We start from the raw sequence: 12,534 nt of genomic DNA, 5'->3' as shown, positions 1-12,534 counted from the left end.
TTTTGCTGTTAGTGGACACCTAAAAAGATTCTAGGAGAGGGAAGAATTTACATAGTGAATATAAAACTACTATAATTCTGAGAATTCCTTTCTTCTTCTTAATTTACCTTTCACAGCACCCTCAGAACTAGCCTGTGGTCATTCAAGGCTATATGAGCTGCGGACTGATAAACATTGTAGAATATAGAGCACTAGGAATTAAAATAATTTCATGTCATTGCTGTAGCCAGATTAAGAAGAAAAAATCTACATAAATACATGTTCAAATCCACAAGTAGCAAGGGAAATAAAGGTTTTATTTTGAGTAATAAAACATTCATTCCTACTTGCAAATAACATTCCATCAAGTCCAGTTGTCCCTTTGCCTCAGGAACTAAATCTAGTTCATCAATACCTGTGTCAGGAAAGAATTCCTAATTCCTCAGTAACACTTCTGGTCAAAAAAGGAGACACTGGGATGGCCCCCAACTTGTGTTATACCAAGGGGTCAAGCCTGACCTCCACACATGGCTTGAACCTGTGCCTCCATTATTCAAGACCAAGATTGTGATCCCTGAGGTTTTTCAGCTGGAAGAACCTTCCCATGGGTTCTAGGGAAATTCCCACATCTAAGTGCACATCTGTGACCTGAACGTGCACTGGAATGGGATCTGGTCACACGTGGACCCCCACGTACCAGCTCTTTGACAGAGCAGGGCTAGGGGACATGTTGCAGGGAATTCACACCTCATGATACACTCGTAACCTTCACTTTCACATGCTTTGAAGAGTCCCGATTCCTCTAATAGGCATTGTTTGAAATGTTGCAAAGACCTTAGGCATAGGGAAACCACTGACTATCTCATCATGCATGTTATGATGCATTTTACTTGCAAAATTTTGTATTCGTTTTTGTGGTGGTGGTTGTTTCTTCCTGGCACAGCAGTTTTAGTGGATCTTTTCCCCTTCATAACCTAGCAAAATAATTCTTGCTACTGTGACACCAGAAGAGAGAAAATGAGGCCAGGGACTGAAACTCATTACCATAAATTATAACATACTTCCTTCCCTTGAGGTCTCAATTAAAAGGAGTAAAAGGTATTAAGGAGAAAAAAAAAAGACTGAAAAAATATCAGAGGAAATATTTAAATCTGAACTTTTATCTTTGGTCTTGCTATCCTATTCCCAGGTTTGTCACAGATTTCAAAGAAATCCTACCAGCTAATATTGCTGAAGAATTTTTTATAAACATTTATCTAATTCATTCCCTATTCTTGCCCCCTCTAACACAGTTGGAATAGTGTGTTTCTTTGTTCATAATTAATTTTTTCTTGTTTTACAAAATATACTTATATCTGAGAAAAAAATACAATGGAACAGATAGATAAAATATTTACAAATCCAAATAATCCCTGTCATATACAGGGCTTTAACCTCACAGGCTGACTTTGTTCACTGGACAACCACACTGAAATTAGGAGGGCAAATTGACAGAAATCATAAAGATTTATTGCCTGGACCTTACTGAGAAGTAGTGGAGCCCTGGCTAGATTCTAGAGCAAGTTCTACAAGGAGGAAGTCTTCTCATGAGACAACAAGTTTCTCATGAGATTTCTTTTACTTTTTTTTTTTTCCCTCACCAGCTCTACCCTCAATTTTTCTCTTGCCCTGCCTTTTCTTTTTCCTGTTTGGTGCCAACAACTTTGCCTCCTACTCCTTCCTTCAGGTCTATATCATAGATATTACCTTCAAGTAAATTTTTTTCCTAGGTTCTCACATCCAGAAAGGATATTTTTCTGCCAAACAACTCCAAGATACTGGGTCTTTTTGTATTTCTTTCTGTATTTAAGTTCTTATCTCATAGATGAAACATCTACTTCTCTTCAACCTTACTCTGGCCAAACTTGTTCAAAACGATGCCTGAAACACCAGTTTCCTGCTCTTACAGGCCTTGAAACTTTCCTTCTGCCATTCTGGTTGAGTGCTCTGACCATACAGGGTATTTTTAATTGGAAGATTCTCACTAACTAAACCAGTTTTGTAGGATCCAGGAGATCCAAAGTCTACATGCATGCCCTGCATATGTTTTGACTGAATGGCAAGAGATCATTTTGGATTCATACAAACAGCGTGATTGGATTATGTCATTCTCCCTTTGCATTTCTCCACATGCCTCTCTTCCATTCCACCAAACCTCAGGCATATCTTGTCCCACTCACTGTGAAGTATCAACCTCTGTTTACCACTTCTCCACAGACCCACTTTTTCCACTTACTAAGTTTCTACAGTAGCATTTTTGTGCTACTCTCAGGCTTCCCCTTCACTGCAGGAGGAACTATCTGAATGTACTTCCCAAAATGTCTCCTTTCACTATTTAAAAATGCTCCTCCTTACAACATTTACACAAATATTGATGACTTAAATCTAACAAGTAGTAGCCTGAGTCACTGCCTATCACAACAAGCAAATACTGATTGTTTTGTTCCTTTTACTATCTATATATCACAGTTATCTCTATCTGATCTTTAGACTCTAAGTTCACTGTGAACACAGCAGTGATTTCGTTTTATTTGATATTTATGAAGGATTTGCTACAGGAGATTTGTTTCTGTGACTTGGGGCTAAATTTGCTAAAGCCTGCTAGCTTTTTAAAACATCTAATTATTTATGCTAGTCTTTAAAGATGGTATCTGGGGACAGAATATCACCTAAAGAAACATATTTCTGGAATCACTGATGAAGGTTAGAACTAAGGAACGACAGTAAAATCTACCTTTAAATGGTATGAAACCTGTTTCTACAATATCTGGTCTGGGAGAGAGGGAAACCATGAAGTCTTATGGCCAGTATTCAGACAGAAACCAGGTCCAAACCTAACCGGACTTGAGGTAGTAATGGGGTTTTTTTTTGCCCTTGCAGATTCTGAGATCTGATTGTGTGAATGATCACTTTTCATGTCTAAAAGGTGGCTGAAGGTTTGAGTGGGATCATTTTGAACTCAAGCCTATGTTATTTCTCATCCAGTAAGTAAACCAGGGGAGCTTTGCCTGTCTAACACCTGAGGGAAAACAGATTTTTTTTTTTTTATTTGGTTTTAATTTTAATTTAGATTTATCAAGAACTTTTTCTCATATGGAGAGGAATAATTTTTTTCTCAGTAGTTACTACTCACTTATAATAGATATCTGTAATAATCATAGTTTACTTTTGGTAACAAGCTGACAACTCACAACATAAAGTATTATTATATTTCCATGAAAATGTTAGAGAACCCAAAATGTCATCTAAAATTCTAATTCCAAGTAGGTTAAGGTATGCAAACATATCAATCACATATCTAAATTAAATCTCTGTCCCTCAAATCTATTGTGAATAGATCTCAATCGTAAAGAAAGCCAGTGATCCCTGCAGACCACTGTACCTTTTGTAGTTTACTATGCTAGTTCCACTCCAAAAAACCTTTCAGTATTGTTGAGTAATAAGGTAGACTATCCTTCTAAGACAACAATAACAATAATATTTCCCAATTTCTATATTTTCAAGTTCCACAAATTCCTTCCTTGTCCTATATTGCATAGCCTTTACTGAAACTATTGACAGGAACAAAGATCTTCAAAAGACAGTATAAACTGGGCAAACTTTTGTGAAAGTAGATTTTTCAAACTGTGTGAAAGCGCGACACTAGAAGTAAGGACAACTCATTAGTTGTGCCTCTAGTCAACCGTCTAACTGAATGAGATTGATTCACCTTACAAGCAAATTTGAAAATGTTATTTTTGCTATCACTGTCTTAACAACAACATCAGGACGCATTGCAGATCTTTTCCCTGTGTTTCAGTCTTCCAGAAAAAACAGTCTGCTGCTTTTACTTGAGAGAACATGTTTCATCGTCCAGCCATTATGCCAACATTGATTTTAATCTGGTTTTATTCTTTTGTGCTCTGTGGGTGAGTTTAAATATTTGCTGACATCACCATTAGTGCTTCCCTCACTTCCATCTTGAACATTGTCACTGAATGCAATTAATAAAACCCACCAAGAGGCATTGTAATTTTTCCAAACAGTTCTTTGTGACTTTTGGGTTTATCTAAGTTTCCTTCCTAATTTACTTCCAGTTCCTAAGTTCCAGTGACCACTAACATTTTGCTGCTTTATATGATTCCTTCCTAAGAAAGTTTTAATGGCAGTTTGTGCTGAAATAATCTACTGTTGTTCCCATTCATCTACCTTAGCTTTGCAATGATTTGTCAGATGACACATTAACAAAGATTGCTTCAGGGATACTACCTCTTTCATCCTTCCGCCAGTGAGCAACTGTGAGAACAAAACCCATGTGAAAACAGCACACATACCACAAGCTGTCACATGTCCCTTGTAAGCTCTCTCTGCTGCAGCATGCTGTGCAACTTCCTTTGTTTCTTCCATGAACTGTGGCAGAGAATGCAAATTTTTGTCCACCTTTTTGTAATATACATAAGATATATATGTAGATATATATGTCTATATATATATATAGACATGCTCTCTTTGGCATCACTTTTTTTCTGCATTTTCAGCATGGACCTAATTGTGGAGAGTCAGCTCCTTTCTTACTTTTCAGACTGCCACACCATGTCTTTCCTCTTCTCCCACTCTTATGGCAACATGTAGAGAAAAGAAATTCTTGACATAAAAAAAAAAAAAAAAATTCATCATTTTGCTGCACTCTGCAGGCTGCCGAAGCTCGTTCTTGCAACATTGCTGCTCCAGTTAGTTACAACTAGGGAGGAAATAATGTGTGCTTGTAGTGCTCCTGCTGACACTTCACAGCACTGAAGTTCCCCATGAGATAGGTAAAACTAACAGGTCCATCTCCTAACAGAGTTATCGATGACACCACTCTCATCAGCTCAGCTCAAAATGCAAAGATCAATGGGAACTCAGACTCATTTCCTATTATATAATTTCAAATATATAATTCAGATTCTTCTCTATGAACATGAATTTTGTTATTCAGTGCATATATAAAATAAACACACCAAAGTCAATATCCATTAAAAAATTTCCGTAAGAATCCATTAGAAAATCCACGGATTAGACTACCAGTTATGTTTTGCTCTATAATGCTTCCCAAGATTCTTCCCATGACACGCTCAAAGGGATGAGGATTTTCCGTTATCCCTCAATCAGCTGACACATTTCACTACAACTCTTCATAATTCAGTCTTCTGGGATACTCAAACATTTGATCAGATGTACAATTTTTCACCAGCTTTCCTTGAATTCTTCTCTTCAATGGAACCAATATGAGCAGTGCTTGACATTTGTTTATAATGGAGTTCAGTGAAATGCAAAAGACCAGAATAACTTCCACCATTTTATCAACTTAAGGAATCTATTTATCTGATCTGACAGGAGACGCAAAATGCTTGCAGAAAGGAAAAAAAAAAAAAAAGGAAGATTTGGAAAAGAATTAATTACACAATGACTCAGGTCCATATCTGGAGAAAGAAGTAAACCAGGCAATGTATGACAATACCATACAGTTTTAGGGTTCTTAAAGCCTTTCTTTTCCTGTAAAACACATTCAGAGCTGTAGGATGCAGTTGGAGAAGCAGTTTTGTGTTGTTGCTTGGGTTTCTTCTTTGAAACCACTGACAGTTCTTATGCATTGGTTTCCTCTAAATTCTATGAACTTCTTGTCTGCCTTTTTAATACAGTCTTACAGTTTCAGAGAGAGGCACAGTCTGATTTCATTTGCAATTTAGATGGAGGAGAAATAGGAAAAAAAAGACACTGTATCATTCATTATTATACTTGCTCTAAAGAGCCAGAAAATTCCCCTCTGAATGCCTGAGACTTGGGAAGTGCAGTTCTTCCCAGTGGGGAATCAGGAAACTTGGCAAGTCCCTGCATGCAGATCTCCTCAGTTTCTGGCTCCGGTCTATGCTCACTGTGCAGCTCCCCACCTTTTCTACAATTGTCCTAATAGAAAAAAAAAAACCCAAAACACGTATCAAATGACTGAAAAAAAAAAAAAAGAAAAAAAGAGAGAAAATAAAATAAAAACAGTTAACTTCACAACATCTGGTATTATGCAATTGAAAAGACACCATGGAGGATTATTTTTAATATTTCTATGCTTAATTTCTCTTTATGAAACAGCAGGAAATGTAAAAGCAAGAAAACATTAAGGGAACATCTATAGGGTCAGGTCTGTTATATCTTGGGTCAAGCTTTTTTTTTTCCCCCCTCTCCATTTTAGATGAACAAAAAGTTGCCTGGTTTTAGCTTCCCAAGTTAACCAGTAAGTAAGTAAATAGATGACAAACCATACTTTAGACCAAAATATACAAAGGCCAGCAACTCTACTGCTATGCTAAAGAATGTTCAAAGAACATAGTCTGGGGATGTGCAGCCTTGCTAGGACTTTTACATAACTCTTGGAGCCGTTGGCTTGCAGGTTAAGTGTATGAATACAGGAATTGATAGGTGAAGCCCAGAACAAAGTCTGTGGGCAGGACTCAGAGTAACAAGTAGAAACTTGTACAAACAAGTAGGCTGCGTATTCAGAAATACGCCAGAGGCAGGTATTTGAGATGTGATTAGTTTTGTCCCTGATATATGTTTACCACTATTCATTTATTTAATTTTTTAAATCAAGGCACCATGACATACCCTGGATTAACATACTTGTGCATCTTTAATGGGTTTTAGCCATACTAGGGATTTTAATGCATATATAACATGTGAAAGGCCTTCCCATTATATAGAACTTATTTAAGCCACACTAGGAACTACATGGAACATATAAGATAAGTAAATCCCTTTCTTCTCCCCTTGTTGTTTTATTTCTGTAACTTTCTGGGGTAGATAGCTGTCAGGCCTTTTAGTTTTGGGGAGAATTCTGAGGAAAGGATTACAGTGATATATGCATTATTGAGGAAATAATTTGCAGAAAAGGGAGCCATTTATACACTCCTTGGCCAGCTCCTGGGTTATTCAGAGTCACTAAAAGCATCTGACAGAGGTCTGCTTCAGTGTCTGGATTTTATCTGCCTTAAAATGTTGAATAAAACACAGACTGGTCCTAACTGATGCAAATAAGAGCCTTTTAAACATATGCTTCTCTAACACTCAGAGTTAGATGCTCAACCTAATTCCCCCAGTGTACTGCACAGCAGCAGCCAGACATGGTAAGCAACAGCACTCAGGACCACATTTAGATCCTCATAGCATCCCTCTCTTACAGAAGTGATTGTCACATTCTTTGTTTGGTAATCAGGATTTGTTTCAAACCCCATAAAAACAGTCTTTCTTGCTTACATACTGAAGACTTTCAGCCTAAGCTGTAGCTTAAAGAGCCTTTTCCATTTCTGAGCCAAGTACTTCCACGTGACTGATTTAAGCAGAATTCTCCTGTCCTCCCTCTTTAATGAAAGTACGTAAGCTGTTATACCTCATCAGTCACACAGATTTCTCTTCTTTTTATTCATTTTTATCCCTGCTGTGGGAATGACACCTGCTCTTCTCACAGCAGCTGTTTCTTTTTCCAAACCTTCTCAGCAGGATACAGTACATCAGGGTGCAGTATATATGCTGTAGGAATGGTTTGAATTACATGTCAAAAGTCTCACGAGAGAATCATTTGTCAGGAAAACCCTTGTCAGGATGGTCTCAAAAATAAACTTGCACATTCTCTTGCTGTCAGGAGGACCACAAATCTCTACAACTTTACGTAAAGTCTGTTAGTACAAAGATAGATCCAACTCTGTTGACCAATGGCAGTATCTCACTCATGTCTGGCTTTATAGCACTTACCAAACAAAACAGGGTAAAAAAAGCATTTTCAAGAGTTTTGCTATGTTATTATGGGACAGCTCAGCAAATGTATCCAAATCTATACCCATTTGTGGCTGTCCCATTACAAGCTAACCAAATCCTTGAATAAAAATGTTCATTTCAGATACCTTATCAGGTTTACTGACACTGAGTGACTTCATCTAATTGCATTGGATTTCATTGTGGTCACTACTTCAATTTATACAGTGCTTTCTCAAAAAAAGAAAAAAAAGAATAATGTGCAGAAGTGCTTCAACTTAATAGGAATAATGGTTGCTTAACACCTCATTGCACAGAGCCCGACAGGACCCAAAAGGTGGCCCTGCAGGGCTGCACCGCTGAGCCACCCTCCCTGAGCAGCCTGAGTCTGAGGCACCACAGAGGGGACTGGCAGAGCTCAAGGTGTCCATGTAGCTGCCAGTGCTCATATGTAACTGGGTGGGTCTGTCCATTTAATACTTGGCAGGCCCTTTGAGAGCTCTGAAGTCAGCTGTTCCCAGCTTAACCTATCCGTTATGTGCTATATAACTGTCCAGTCATGTAATCTGTCCCGCACGTGCAATCAGACCTGCTAAGATTGCATTTCTCCTGAAACACTGGTTGTGTTCAACAGCAGCAGAGGAGACATATTGTTCAAAGAAAAGAGAGAGGGAAAAGGAAAGGAAAGAAAGAGGGAAAAGGAAAGGGAAGAAAGAGGGAAAAGAAAAAGACAACCCAACAAATTACACTTCTCGTGTTTGTAAAGATCTATGGGGCAGAGGTCCCCCCTCGTGAATAAAAATAGAGTGCACGGACGGGAACCGCCCGTACGCTTTTGCTGCTGTGGGGAGGGGAACAGGACACCAGCCATCCCCCACACCCAGGGCTTCAGCTGCCTGGGCTTGGGACCAGCATCTGAACTGCACAGCTGGAAGCCTTAAAGGAGGCTGTAACAGGGACAGCTAGAGGCAGGCCCAGAAGAGGATGCCCCCTCACACCTTTCCTGGGGGCCACTTGTAAGTAGCGGCTCTCACCCTCAAGCCCTGCCTGAGCTCTTGTCCAGCAGCGTCTCAGCTGGGCTTCTGCCCCGCCGTGCAACCTGGCCGTCTAGACCTGGACCTTGACTTGCAAGACCAGCTTCCCGGCCTTGTCACTGCAGTGTGGGCCCTCAGCTGAACCTGGAGGCCACCCCCAGACCTGCAGGACTGGGCCCCGGCCCTGCTGGCCGCCTGGTTGAGCTTGGCTCCCCGCTCTGCTCCCCTGGCCGGGCAGTCTGCCATGCTGCTCCCGGACAGCTGTCCCCAGCACAGAGACACAAAAGAACGTGGGAGAAAAGGGAAATTCCAGGAGCTTTGTATATTGCAACATATTTAAAACAAAGTGATTAACAGTATCTGATGTGCCGAGTGCTTTTCTGCTGGCCAGAAAGGAGTGAGACAACCTCTCTCTATTAGTCTGGTAATAAATGCTGCATGCTGTTATTAATGGGGCCACTGAGAACATACCTTATACACGTATACATTTGGTGATAAAAATCACCCATCAATATGCGTGTATAATTCTCATGAACATCATTGTAACCCCATATGGTCTCAGGTCTTAAAGGCACGATGTGAATACGCGCTGGAAGCACTTGGCTGGTCATAACCAATTATGACCGAGAAGGTCATAATTCAGCACACAGACCTAGGTCTATTAACATGCTATTAGGTCACCTACACCAGCTATTTAGCTGTGCTGAAACCAGACGGGTAAAATTCATATGTGTGTAGTCCAACATGTGTGCTGTGATCCCTAAATAGTCAGCATTCAGCTGTCCGTTCCCTGCAGAGGCATCTTGACCTGCTCTAAAGGGTCTCCAGAGCCAGAGCTTGGTTTCTGGCTGTGTGCAGCCTCTCTCCAAGCAGCTTCCAGTTGCTCACCCCTCACAAGCTTAATCAGGATCCAGAACCTGGTTGTTTTTCTGCTTAGTACTCCAGGGGCTTGGTCCAGGAAACATTTTCAGATGACACTTAATGCATGTTGTCATAATCAAACATAATTCCAGTAACGACAGAGATAGTGATAATCTGGTAAAACACACCTGGGTTGTGATTTCTTACCATTCAACTCTTTTATAATAGTTTATCCTTTGAGCACTAGGCAGAAGAGGGAAGGTAAATCTGCAGGCTAATAAGGTGCAAACCTGTCATTTAAGTCAACAAGCCAGAGGACTTTCATGTCCCCTTGGTGCAAGATTAAGCGGGACAGAGGAAGGTGTCATCGGCACGATGGGCAGAGCAGCAAGCTTGGAGGGGTGACCCAGGGTTTTACTCATGCTGCCAGCACTGCAACCGCAACATGAAGTCCAAACACTGGGCTTGTGCTGTTCTGTATTGGAAGCACCTCATTAAATGTAATTTTGAATTCTATCATCCTTTCTGCTGCAGGTCCTTTTGGGAGGATTTTTTCGGTTCTCAATCATATTGACGGGGTCAAAGTGCCTTCCATTCTCTATAAATTTCAGTAAGTACTGGGTGACTTCCTCTGCTTTTCATATTTTAATTGCTTTGTCAAAAAGAGTACTTCAGGGTCTTTCAGAAAACTCCCAGGGTGGTTTGACTGAAATCCCAAACATAACCTCTTCTCTTCTCAGAGAATTGCAAGACTGAATCTTATCATTACATCACTGAAACACTTGTATGCTTCACCATTTTTTTGTGTGTCTCTGGATGATTGCATGGACATTGCTTGTGTTCTATTTCACCTAAGGAGGAAAAGGAAAGATCAGTGTCTCAATTTGTATATCTCAACCTTTTACAAGCATCGAAATTCAAACCAAAGTATATTTTTAAAAGAATATATTTCTGCAAGGGTGAATGAGAGCCAGCTAGTGCACTGATCCTTTTCCTTCAGTTTCAGGGATTTGATTTCAAATTATTCATTCTGCCACTGCTGTATCTAGACAAGGTCTAGATTAATGAAGTTGAATATAGAAAACTTTAAGAGATATTATTAAGTTTGTACTATGTGTGGATCAAGTGCATGGCACCACACCGGACCTTGTCTTCTGCACTGATGATAATTTATCTCTATAGTCTTTCATTATTTAAAAATAGTTTGCCACCCAAATACATGTCAATGAATTTAACTGGAAGACTTGACTGTATAACACAAGGAAATAAAGGGTAACTTTACGACAGGATAATATTTCTTAAGGGATCTATTTCTACTCATTTGTACTACAGAGCAGCAGTTGATGTTCTGCAGGATCATTGTTTCAATGCATGTTTTTAATTGTGCAAGGATTTCTTGCTGGATATACATAGCAGGTTATTATGAAAAACTATTAAAAATCTGGTTGGTTCTAACCTCATAGAGCCTACCAAAATGTTCTTAAAGTTTCAGTCTACACTTTTCTTCCAAGTCAGAGTAGCAGACTACTAGCAGCCTAGCATTTCATGAAAGTAGTTTGTGTTTACTCTTTGCTTCCTGTGCCATCCAACAAATTAAGTTTTCTGCTTTCTTCTCCTTATTTAGTTCACTTGTAATGCACCATGTATTTGTATTACTAAGCCTGTTAAATCGGCTTTAAGGGGGGGGGGGGAGGCTGAATCCTGATCTCTGCATACATTGTGATCCTCCCATTCCCAGAAGAGACTGCAAAACTCCACTTCTCATACTGTTTTTCATTAACCAATCTTGGAGGGTCATAGTATGCTCCTTCCCTTGAAAGGAAATGCAAAATGGCTGATCAAGACTCCTTTGTGATTCCTTATTACATGTTTCAAAACTAGAAGGTGTCCAACAAGGTTCATTATTCAAAGGACTAAAGACACAGAGACAGTTTGTGTGACTAGGCAGGTTAGTGACTACACAACACCATGACCAGAAAACAGTTGACTAACAAATATCCCCCACCTATACTGAATTACAGTGTAGAAACTGCCTCAGTGTATTTGTCTAATGAAGATTCACAGAGCAGACCATCCTCCCTTACTCTGCCTAAATAAATAACCTTAGCACTTGCATTGAGGTTTAACATTTTCAAAGGTCTCTGCTCTTGCAGAGAAATAATAGTAGGAATATGCAACAACCCTGTGCCTAGAGCAGTGGGACGAGGGTTTTACCTCCTCGGCTTTAGAGGGCCTTCAGTCTTGCCCTTCCACCTCTCAGGCAGATGCAAAGCCATGTGCAGGATGGGTGTTGTTTCAGGAGCCTGGAGTACTTCATGTGCAATTCTGTTGGCTCAAAGGTGGCTCTGCAAGGCTGCCACAGAATTTTCCAGTTCAGTGTAGCTACACCTTTTAAAGGTTTAGTCCCAAGCGTATAAAGTCTTTTTTTTTCCTGAATGTTAGTGTTTTCTATGAGCTTTGAGAAGAAGTTACTCCTATTTTGTGAATGAGAAGTAGACTGCCTTTCTGCCATTTCTTCTTCACCCTTTAGCATGTCTAATTGTGTCGTCTCCCAGCACCACCCCAGCAACTGCTAAAATCCCCTCAGGCCTTCTCCTAGAGTAGAAGTTTTCAATTTTTAGAATCCCTTTTGATCCTGTGCTCCAGTCTGGGGCAAGTAAATATCCATCCATGAGTAAACATGGTCTGCTGCTAGTAGCTAGTCTGCCAGTCCATACCTTCCCTGCTGTTTCCCATAGGCTCCTGCCAGTCTCTGATATCACCTTATCACCACCATTGTGTTAGTCCCTGTGGCTTTCCCACCTGTGATTTAATTTCAAGTAGCCTGTACAGAATAATATCAAACAGAAAATAGAGGGAA

This window comes from Phaethon aethereus (genome assembly GCF_964289735.1).
Source record: "Phaethon aethereus genome assembly, chromosome: 2".
Lineage (NCBI taxonomy): Eukaryota > Metazoa > Chordata > Aves > Phaethontiformes > Phaethontidae > Phaethon > Phaethon aethereus.
This window is presented reverse-complemented; position numbering follows the sequence as displayed.